Source organism: Harpia harpyja, chromosome 14 (genome assembly GCF_026419915.1).
Source record: "Harpia harpyja isolate bHarHar1 chromosome 14, bHarHar1 primary haplotype, whole genome shotgun sequence".
Classification (NCBI taxonomy): Eukaryota; Metazoa; Chordata; class Aves; order Accipitriformes; family Accipitridae; genus Harpia; species Harpia harpyja.
In genome coordinates, this window is record NC_068953.1 from 33346303 (window position 1) to 33358372 (window position 12070).

Here is a 12070-nt window from a genome sequence, read left to right on the forward strand (position 1 = left end):
CCTGCCTTAGTGGAGTCAAAGGACACTTGAACAGGCCAGAAGCTGTGTTCATGGCTGCCTCAGGCTTGATAGGGGAATACAAGGATATGCCCTTTTGGAGCTACTGTTACACTGAGATGTCCCTCCTCAAGACCCCAACTACACTACAGCAGAAGGGGTAGGAATGACAGAAGAGTGGATGGGAGCATCATTCTTAGGAGTTGTGATTTGAAGAGCTAGGGGGTAACAAGGGCCAAAACTGAGCCTTTTTGGCTCCTCAATCATTTGAAAGATTGGTACATGAATACCCAGGGATCACATAAGTTGGATCTTGGTGAGGGAGTTCTCATAGAGACTTCTCATCTCAGACCCCAATATGCTTTATGGCAGAAATGCATTACTGCAAATGACAACAGCAGCACTGTTGATATAAATGTGACAGGGCTGCTGATGTTTGTTATAACTCTTTCACTGGGAAACCCCCTTAACTGGCAACACTCACTGGGGTAAGGAAAACCACCAGAAATTATGCCCTTTCCTGTTCTAAGACTTCCATAATATCTGACCTACCATCGGACCTTGATAAACTCAATTGGAAACAAACACACACAGAAAGAGGCTTGCTTATCAGAAGGCTTGTTGCCAAAAGTCAACTCCCGAAAGTATTACTGGCTAATTTTGAAAACTGAAAACAACCGCAAACAAAGCAAAGTCCCAACCTACAAAACACCCCCCCCCCAAGAACTCCATCCCCATTTGCTGCAGATGTAGCTCTAAATTAGCATTCAAAACACTGAAATACGTAAGATATGTTTTCACCTAATCTTTCTTTGCCCGCATTTCTACATCTTATTAGTCATACCCAAGCAATTTTCTAATTTTGAAATGTTTTGAGATACCTTTCTTGAACTTGAAAACTAATTTTGTCTTCTTGCACTTAGTACTTCAGGTTTCATGTCTTTCAAAATAAACGATAAATCTAGGAAGCAGTCTAATCAGAATACTGTCATCTCAACTGCATTATCTTTCTCCAATCAATCGTAGGTCACCATACAGCTCTTCAGCGCAAATTTCAATTATGCATATTGATGCTAAAAAAGGTAGCAAAGCAGAAGATGATCAGGAATGAAATGAAAAATCATTTAAAATCATGTCCTACCTGCTTGTCACTGGAAGTGTTTCAGAGTTTGGAAAGATGAATTACACCTAGAATAAATAAATTGCATTTAACTCTGAGCTTCTGTCCCATCTTTCTGTTTATTGTTCAGACTTCTCATTCATTTTACTGTTAGGACCTCCAGTCTCTCTGAAGTTCATGAGAATTCCCAAGGAGATGGGTTTCCACCACTTTAAGAAGAGAATCTCATATGATAAGCATGTGAGCAGCTTCTTTGTTCAAACCAATCTCATGACTCCCTTTGAAGGTAATCCTTTAGAAGTCTCATGACCCATCTCCCTGCCCAGAGGGTATTTTCATCTCATGGTGGAACAAGGCACAACAAATCTACTTTGATAGTGCCCAAATCTCCAATTTGTTAAACCTCCTTTCCTCTCTTCAAACAGTGGATGTACTTGCTGTAAAAATGCCGTCACTGCAGAAAGGCTAAAGCAGGAGCTGAAACTTTTAATTTGAAGTATCCCCTCCCTTCTGCTAAAATATCAACGTTATTTGCATAATTGAGACAATTGGACATAATCGCCCTTTCAGGGGTCCTCATTAGATGTACAGCTCTACATTCTTTGAAAAGAAGAAAAAAGGAGGTCATACAGCATTAATTATATCTAATCCTTTTTAGAACAATTTGAAGTTGGGCAAAATGCTGTAGTAAAACAGCTAAAGTCATAAATAAGCCATTCATTTTGTAACTTTACATATCACATGCATTTTCATACCGTGTTACTTTTGTCAATTTAATTAATTACTTTGCTGCAAAGGGCTTCTTTTGCATCTTCTCATACTTTAAAACTACCAATAGGAAAGGACAAAGTGTGTTGCATGTAGTTCTTTTTTCTGCTCTAACTTTAAAATACCTACCTTGTCTCGCTGTGCCAGGTGCCAACATAACGCAATAGATAAAGACGACATCTAGAAACACATCCAAGGATCACACTACCTAGAGCTAAAGGCAGTCTAAGTCCCTACTTCTGCTGCACTGCACTGTGCAGACAAGTAGCCTGCTAGACTCTAATCTTCTTTCACTGTTCCTGTATCTGATCTCCAATGTACTGAACACATACCCATTTGTGATTGGCAAAGAAATATTTTACAGACATCATTTCAACTTCTGTCCTGCCCTAAATGCCAAAGCATGCAGCTGAAACAGCTTTGTTTTAGAACCAGACCCTGCTCTTCCTAATGAGACAAAGTTCCTGCTGACTTCATGAGAAACAGCAATGGGGTATGGAAGAATTAGACGTGCCTCAGGAAAACTACAATGGCAAACAAATTTTGGACTTCATTTCTGTTTGAGGAAATGGTAAATTTTGAAGAAAGCAAGACACTAGTAAGAGAGCACAAAGACAAAGAAAGTAAGCAACTAAGTCCGTTGTGGGGCACAGCACTCCATTAATAATGGAAATACAGAGCATTCCTTCATTTAGGGAATTTTTTACTTGAAGCCTTCATCTAAAATTCACTAAATTTAATGACAGACTTTCTGTCAATGCATTCAACAGACACTGAAACAGGCCATATCACAGGTGTACTCCACAGTTACATAAATTTCTTCTTCTGTGCTTTCAAAATCACGTTGCTAGTTCTGACCTCTGAAATCACATCAAGCTCTAAGTTCCAGTTGTTGCAGAAGCTGTCTGATACCCTGTTCAAGCAAAGGGATTGTCTCAAAGCCACTACCTACCATTCTTGAAAGCTGAGCATAGAAATGGAAGACATACGATAAAGTCAACAGATGTTTCTTTTTCCAGTAAAAACCAGATTTCAGAGATAGTGGCCTTTATGGATGCCCCTTCTGTCTGGAACATGGTGTACTCTGTGAGCTAGAAAACATTGACTTATTGGACAAACTGCAAGAAATATTATCAAAGATATGTAAGCCAGAAAATCTATATAAAAAGAAGTGATTTAGGCACTTAACTCCCTTCTAAAATGGAACTCAGACATGCAGTGTGGTACGTTTCTTTGGCTAGGTTCTCTGTAGCAACAGAAGTTAAAAAGGAGTTCATTCCTTTTTGCTCATGAATGAGTTCTCCTTGGCCAGCCATTATGCAAGAACGCGGGTTGTATCTACAGTACCTGCATTTAGAAGACAGGACACGTTTTAAGAATCAATACTGGAAAAATCACACCTGCGCATTTTGTCCTTCCATTTGTTAGCTCAAACTGCAATGACAGAAATGTATACCTGAGAAAGTACAGTATTTTTAAAAATCAAATGCAAGTTTTGCTGACTCTTCCCTTAATGGAAATTTGATAGGCATGCAAGCCTGCCAGCGTATCCCTTCTACACCACCATAACTGCTCTGACACCTCAGTGTAAGTAATGAGACTGATGAAAGATAACCAAGCCACGTGCATCTGCCCAAAATGAAAAAAATTGTAGCTGTTTAAGTGTTCAGTTTAAGGTGACTGAGATCAAAGGCCCCCTCTACAAGCAGTAAGAGCATTTTCCTCACTTGCTATTGCAAACAGAGAACAAGTTTTGAAAATTTTGAAAACGACAAATTTCATACTGGGTATTTTAAGCAAAGCCAAAGCTTATCAGGATGCCTACACTCTAATGAGAATGTGTTCAGATAACACAAGATATCATTCTATATATATAAAAAAATGATGATAATATAATAATAGTTATATGATATAATAGGAATTAACTAGCATGTTCCTGGGGTGGTGTGGTACGGGGAACAGTGATGTAAAAGCAAGGGGACTTACACACTGTGTGTGTAAAATAAACCTTAACCAAGTTGGCTAAAAACCTAATAAACGTGCACTTCTGTTGTCAAGGGCAAACAGCCTCCTGTCTGCTGTGCTTACTGTCTGAAATGCCTATGACAAAATTCTGCATGGTAAGAGGAAGAAATCACTGGCATTTAATTCCAAACATATAATTCTGTCAAGTTCAGCCAAAGTGCTCATTCAGAGTTCAAAGGAAAAACACACATGAGTGAAAAAAATTACATTCTCAGAGAAAATGCCACTACACAAAAGATAGTTTTCATGGATGCCTGCACTCATACTATGGGAAGGCTCACAGCACTTGGGAGTTTGTTTTGTGACATGGCTTGATATAAATGCACTGTGAAGGAAAGGGATAAAGATATGCATCTCTCTGCTGCCCTCAATGTGACTGTCTCGGAAAAAAAATTCCCTTGGTTTCCAATGGTACTCAGTACCCACATGCTTGCAGGGAGTAAGCAAGAATTAAGAACTGATGAATTTGTTTTTATCGATTTAAACAATATCTTCACATACAATATAGAGGCATTAGTCCATGCCAAAAAAAAGCTTTATTTACATCCTTCACTGTCAATACATGCCCTTATTACTCCCACCACCAAAATAAAATATGCTTGCTTCACTGATAGCAAACAACTTATTTATCTTCAAAGAGTAACAAGTTGTTATGGTTTTATTACAACTGCTGCAAATCTAATACCTGGGTAATCAGTTATATTTATGTATGAATAATTGAAAACTCAGTAAACATAACTGTTTTTCCAAGCAGTAAGTTTTGGCTGGCATGTTTGATAGCTCACTTACTGAGTGTGGCTAATAGCATTTTCTAAACAAAAAAGATAAAAACCACTATATTCTTCTCTGATCTGATGCATTTGCTGGTCTCTCCCAAAGGTGTCTATAACAACGAAATCAATACAAAGCTAGACAATGTATCATTTCTTTCCAGGTACTTACTGGTCTTGAAACTACTTCCCTAATAAAAGCAAATTAATTCACCTAGTATGAAGGAAATATTTTCCCCTCGTTTTTTTCTTCTGCACGGTTTATGTAGCATTCTGTAAGATCTAACAAGCCATGTCATGTAAAGACTAGTGTATTCATATATCAAAAGTAAAATTTATGGAGAGCAAATGTGGGAGCTCAACTTTGAAATGCCAAAATGCAGTGTAAAAAGATGCAATATTTTAGGTTTTTTTCTGCAAAACTATATATAAAGTTGTACATGAGTAGGAAATGAGCTAGACTACATACAAAACACCTAGGGAATATATTGTAGTCTTCCTCACAGTCATTATCAGACCAAATCCAAATCTGAAATGTGCCAGTAAACTTTAAATGTGAAAGTTGTAAAGGAGTGAACAATAATTACATTGTGACATAATTAAGAAAATGTTGAAGAAGGGGGTGGTGGGGGAACCACACAAAACAGTACCAAAATCCCTTTGGGACCTGAGTTTTGATGTTTGAGAGGAACTGAATGCTACTTACGAGCCAAGCCTGTTATCTTAACTGAGACAAACTGCAGCTCAAAGAATCCCGTATTTTTTCATAGCTGAATTAAATCTTGAACCAATGACTAGGATTTCACAGAATGCAACACTATTGAACTACTGAAACTTGTGACGAGCATTAAGACAAATGTCACAGATATGGATGTCAGAATAGATGAGAAATGATGCGACAGCAATCTGCCTGTGAGGAAAAATAAGCTAGCTGAGACTCAGTCAGGAACGGACAAAGATGAAAGGCTGGATTGCTCATGACAAGCTTATTCACATGAAAATGGAATAGGGTTATTTATTCATAACCATCCTAATAATACTGTTTTGTAGCAGCAAAATTCATGACCATTCACTGCAATGCTTTGGTTGACCACAAAGAACTCATGAAGCAGTAGCACATATGAAAAGACAAAAGCAACCCTTGAATTACAGGTCTCTCAATTATTCAAAAATTTAATAATTTTTAAAAGTGCATGTCCCAACAGATTCTGGTACAACACATATCACCTGATGCCACTATCAAATCTGCAACTAAATGGACTATTTGAAAAACTCAAAACATTGGAAGAGAAAGAGTATCTTAGTGTCTTGGGCTATGTTCACTGTGCAAGACTAAATGGGTGAACTAGATTCAAAGTGTCTCTGGCTCTGGTTATTCTCCTTTTTGCTTGGAGGCAGCAGTGAGCATTTGGTCCAGTTAGACACCACCTGAGCACAAGTGAAAGGCTTACATGAAATGATCAGGTAAGCTCACATAAAGCACTGAAGTCAGTAACAAAACACCCAAGGCAGAACAACATTCTCACCAAAAGCAACTATAATTTTTGCTCAGGGGTAACACTTGAATCTTTTCCCCTTCTAAGCCCAAGGTCTCGCTGCCACACGGAACATGCTGGTGAGGTGGCTGCGGTACAGAGATTGTAGGGCTGTCACCTACCCTACTGCATTGTCGACTAAAACAAAGCACTGACTGTAGCCTCTAAAGCTCCAATAAAACCTGAGTTCATAAAGCCAAAAAGCAACCCCAAAGAAGAAACAGTCTGATAAAAAAAATGATCATAAATCCTCTTAATACCAGTGAAGAATTACCCAGGCATTCTGGGTGTTGAACAGCTAATACAAACAACAACTCAAAAGCCTTAAAGTACAATCAATTAACAGTATAACCCATGAACAGAAGTGGTGAGAAATGGCTTAGTTCCCAATCTGATTCCTATAAAGCAAGCTACATTTTATTGAAATGTGATAATCTCTGCACAAAATGGGTTTGGACGTGCAATGGAATTATCTGCCTAGTTTGAAGTACAGGCTATTATCCCCAGCAAATTTATTATGACCTTAAGTAGGATCTGATGAAACCACACAGTGCAGCAGCAGTAAAAAATAAGTTCCCCTCACTCCCTCCTTTGTATAAATTCCCAATCTGCAATCCACTGAAAACACTGAGTTCCTGTAAAAAAAATTTACTGCTTCTTATGCAGGGAATGAGTGCTTTTAGGTGGACAGGATTGTAAAATAAATTTGATGGTTTCTTTCAACTTCGGTATATTGTCACCGCAGTTCTTCTCTAGATGACGTACATGTATAACTAAGTAAAATAATTGCCTTCTTTACTGCCTAGGTTCATCTCTGAACTCATCTGCAGCATTCCTCTAGAGTTTTGTCAAGTGGTTAGAATTTGAAAGAGTGTTTTTAAAGCAGAACAGAGGAAAATTGACACAGCTTTTTTTTAATGTGGTGCTAATGCAAGAAAGGCTGTTCCATCCTATAAGTGCAAGGGAAATGAATTATTTTTGGCAAGATTTCACCCACTGATAAGTGTTTCTGTAATTCAGTCAAGTGCCATAAGTACTACTCCTCCCTCATGGAAACACTTTTAAACTTCACACAGCAACAGTGGCAATTGTATGTTTCACAATTCTCCCTCCCTCCTCCCCTTTTCTTCGTGTTTGAAGAGGCTTTGTACAGAAAAAACAGCAACGAACTGTGTGTTCTGCTTAAGCACAACTGACATCAAAGATGAGCTGTACAAAGAACAAAAAAGTGCTGATCACTCAGGGCAGCAACATACCAATACCACCCATGCTACCTCCTCCACAGGGGACTGAGTGCTTGAATTTCTCTCCTACCTGGACTCCTCACATCCAGGTTTTAAACGCAAAGGCATTTGCTTAACTCTTACACACATGCTTAATTTTATAGCCATGACTAGCCCCCCTGATTTCCACAAAAATATGCATACACAGGAAGCTGTTCAAACAAAGTTGATGGGGCAATTCAGAAGCTTAAAGCTAAGGCTGTGTCTAAGTATGCACAGGATCAAAAGTTTTAAAATGGCATAAAACAGTGTCTTCTACAATAAAGAGAATTCCCTGTGCTCTGCCAGCAATGTTCATCTGAATAGTTTAATGCACAAACATGGATTGTCCCATTTAGCCTTATACAGTAAACAGCTATTTACCTGGTCATAAAATTTTGTGAAGTTAGTGTTAATTCCCAAGCCAAACAGCTTGCAGGTGTTCTGAAATCATGGCACATTTGAATAGAAATCTACTGTCATAAATGCAGGTCCTGCTGAATACATGCCTTAAGATAAATTAAAACCACAGTAAGTTGCTGAAACAGTATGAGGCACTGCAGCTTTCAGCTTTGTCAAGCACATTATGTTCCCCCCAGTAATTAAAACAGAAATGCCAGCAAGCAGCAAATACTTGTTAGATTCTGAAGTTAGTAATTCTTCTAAGAATTACTGGGGGGGGCGGGGGGGGGGGGGATGATCTCTAAATCTTATTTAGTTTCAGTAACCTTCAGCTGCACAACTGCTAAAAAAGAAATTAGGAATTTTCTCCCTAGTGTATTTAGTTTTACATTTTTATGCAAATATTTTCTCTGCTAACAAGCGTGGTAGTGGCTGAACAAATGCAAGTGTTTCTGAATAAATGCTCAGTTTCATTATATGCCATGAGACATGCATAATTCACCCTTTAAACTTGCATTTCCAACCTTCTCCTCAGACTAGCACTTAGATAAAAGAAACACATGGGTTACAATACCATTATTTCACCTTGAAAAGTCGTAGAGTTTGCAAGTAAGTACAAAAATTTATAGAGACAATCTTCTATCTTTCTAGTCAAGATATTCTTATAAAGTTCTCTTTGATAGAGGAAAGCACGTTTCAAATATGGCAGCCCCAAGCTTTATTATTTCCTTCGAGAAAGACTGTGGTAACTTAATGTGCTTGGTGATTCTGTGTACCATCAACAGTACCTAAGCACAGAGTAACAACCTAAGCTTAACCCTTACTGCCATTCTAAGCGTGTATTAATATGCTGAGCTTAAGCTTTACTACCAGTCTGCCACAGAGCTGTGCAGGAGAACCATACAGCCCTGTGCACCATCACAAAAGTAGCTGGAGAGGAACTGTAGTTGGTGGCAAACACAGCAGCAGCATAAGCTCCAAGCTGCTTCAGCACACAGGTTTAACTGCAAAGTATTTACAAAAGGATAGAGTCCAATCAACTGAGGTTTGTTGGAAAATAACCTGTGCCTCACTAATGCTCTAAAATACGAACTGTGGATTACTTTTTCATTTCTGATTTGATAGTAACATAACATTACAGCACCTACTAATAGATTTACCTGCTATATAGGCACCATACAATAGTCATTTTCTTGACAGGTGCTAATCTAAAAACTGGAACTAGAACAACAACCGAGAGTGATAGGGAAACTGAACTGCTTTCCAGCAAAGGAATAGTTCTCATCTTGTTAAGCATCTCTCTAATGTCGGAGATGATATTTTAGTACCAGAAAGTATACTCCCCTGCTCCAGCCCTCCCAGCTCCATTTCAGTACAAATACAGTAATTTTCAGATTTCTCACATTTTCTCTTGCTGCTGCTTGCCAAGCATGTTTTCAAGGTTAGAAGAAATAGTGGCAGGAACCTGCATGGTGTCTTTAAATAGGAAATAGAACAGAATATTTTAGCTTTCAGAAATGATGCTTACTATGAAAAAGGATACCTCTACTGAAAGAAAAATTGCCATGGATTGGCAGAGGGAGAAGAAAGGCAACATTTGCTTCCTCACAAGAAGAAAAAAAAACCACCCCCAGCTTCACTAAAAATATGTAGTACCTATGTGTTAGTTTTGTGATGATCAAGAGCCAACACACGGAAAAAGGAAGCTGATGAAGTTGCATCGTTTGGATATGGCTTCTCAGTACCTCTTTATTCCCTCACCATCACCAACAGTGCCTCTTCCTGCACAGCGATTTCTGCAGAACCGTGACTCTCATAAGCTTCACACCTCTCTGACTACAGGGCTGCAGCCCAGCTTCATTTTAAGTCTCCTTCTTTTGACTCAACATTGAAAGGCAACTGTGAGTACAATAAGTATTTACTTTTTCATATCACTCATTAAAAAGTCATATTGAGACTGGCAGTCATATTCCTCCATACTTATCTTTCTGAGTCTCTGCAGTTCCTAATACACCTGAGAAGCAGAAATGCCTGTGGTGGTCCAGTAAGCCACAGGACAAACAACTGGAAATGAAGGTCAAAGTGAAAACCAGTCTTCACTCGTAATCATGGAGAATGTTTAATTAATCTATCAGGAAAGCTGAAAGGAGAATACCAGAAGTAAAAAAACCCCACAACGCAAGCCCATCTCTCTCTCTCTCAAATTGAACATCCAGCCTCAACAAAACGTACAGCTGGATGAAAAGCAGTTACCTAGAGCCAAGCTTAGCCAAGACTAGCACTATAGAGATTGCTCTGTGGGGAGTTTACCTTCCCAATAATACCCTTCCAACAAGGAAGAGTTGCTTTTAATTACATGAGCCTTTTGTACTCCTCAGCACTCTCAGGCTATCTGAATGCGTTTCAGAGGAATTTTCTCAAATTAACTCTAGTGTCTATGCACTGAATACCCAGCAGCAACCAGTGTGCACTAGGTGTGTTACAGGCTGCACCTTCTGGTTTCATTTCACCTACAACGAATCCAGTTCATGCCTGTTAGACCATTCCACGCTGTGAACCAAAGCAAGGGAAGCAGGAATGAGTGGAAGATTTCCTTCACAAACATCCTCCTGCTCTAAACTAGACTGAGTGTGATGTTCATGCTCAGCTACCCAAATTGCTCCCATGGTTAAAAGAAAAAAAAAAAGTAAAAAGGGACAATTTTCTTCTTTTAGTATGAAAGACACAATTGACTTATTTTACTTAGTTTTCTTACACACACAGAGAATGCCTAAATACATGTTACTTAAATAACATGGATACCAGTAAAAGCAAATTAATATTGCCCCCATGAAGCTTGAACTCTGCTGTAAAACTGAATTGATAAATGTGCCTTTAATAAAATAAAAATGTTCACACTAAGGGGGGTTTATTTGGTTTCTGAGCTGGTTTTAGTCAAATCGGAACAACTTTTTTAAAGAGGAGACTGTTATCCAGTCACTGGGTTCTACTCAGGTAGTTCTTCAGGTAATATATTCACTTTGCATCAAAACACACTCAGAGAACCCCCAGTTAAAAGGTATTTCTCTTATTGCCCTAAAAGGTACATCTCGAATTGCTTAGTTTACTAATATAGCTCAAATATTGTAATGGTCATTTACTAACTTAAATTGATATTGAACAAATGTAGAGTTTGCAATAAATTAATTATTCTCAGTGGAAGACTAATTAATTAGGTTAGATATTTCTCTTAGCAAAAGGAAAAAAAAGAAGAGAGTTCAAAGAGCAGGTTTTTCTGTTGATTCTCCTCGTCAGTGCTACTGACATACCCCTCACAAGACTGCTTTTCTGACTTGTCTAGCATGTGAGGGAAGTTCATTAAACATGGAACACAGTTTTAGAGTAAAGCAGAAGTTCTGAAATTTAAAAGAAATTTTAATGAAGTAAACAGAGTTTCCAATGAAACTCTGTAACAGGCATTATATAGGAAGACTTGACCATATCTCTGTACCTATTTCCATGCTGACTCTTATAATGTCATCTGAAGAGATGATAAGGGATCCAGATTCCCTACAAAACATCTGGCACCCTCCTGGATCTAATGTGAGGATGTGAACACTGAAGATGTGGAAGCAGAAAATACATGCTCAGAAACATTGATCTGAGCTTCCAATCATGCATTGCTATTGAGACTAAGAACTTGCCAAGGCAGAGAGATATTTTTTTTTCTGTTTGTAAAGCACAAAGCACAAATACAGAGCTCATATCTATGAATTAAAGTACATGTGCAATATACTATACACACCTTTGGAAAATATTTAGAAACCCTCTTGTAATCTAACTGTAGCAATCACATCTATGCTGCTTTCATGTGGCAGACTGAAATCTGGGGCATTATCTCCTTTCCAAGATCTCTTCTGTAATAATCCTGATGGAACGTACAGTGTGTTATCAACCTTCTTAGCCTGCCTTTTAAGAGTGAATGTTTCTCATATTTCATGAAAGCTACACCACAACAAGTTACACTGACAGAACTGCAGTGCTTTGGTTAATCAAGTTATTTGAAGTATGTTTCTCCCAGATAACTATATTCTTTGGCCGAACCCATGTGAGAACTTCTCTTAGATGGCTTTCCTGTTTCCTTTCCCTTTCATTTGGGAGCTTGTGGGTGCACTCTGTTTGGACCTTATACTTACCAGTTTTCATTAATGT

General features: G+C 38.4%; 1 protein-coding gene across 11 annotated transcripts in view; it reads right to left on the reverse strand.

Moving 5' to 3' along the window:
* TRPM1 (transient receptor potential cation channel subfamily M member 1) overlaps nucleotides 1-12070 on the reverse strand; it is a 113469-nt gene that overhangs the window by 61518 nt on the left and 39881 nt on the right. The window contains exon 1 of one of the 11 annotated variants that reach the window (XM_052807904.1): nucleotides 1139-1561. The exons of the other annotated variants lie outside the window; for them this stretch is intronic. The gene's annotated coding sequence lies outside the window, so the exon portion shown is untranslated. Of the gene's footprint in view, nucleotides 1-1138; nucleotides 1562-12070 lie in introns of those variants that run through there. 11 annotated transcript variants of the gene reach the window in all.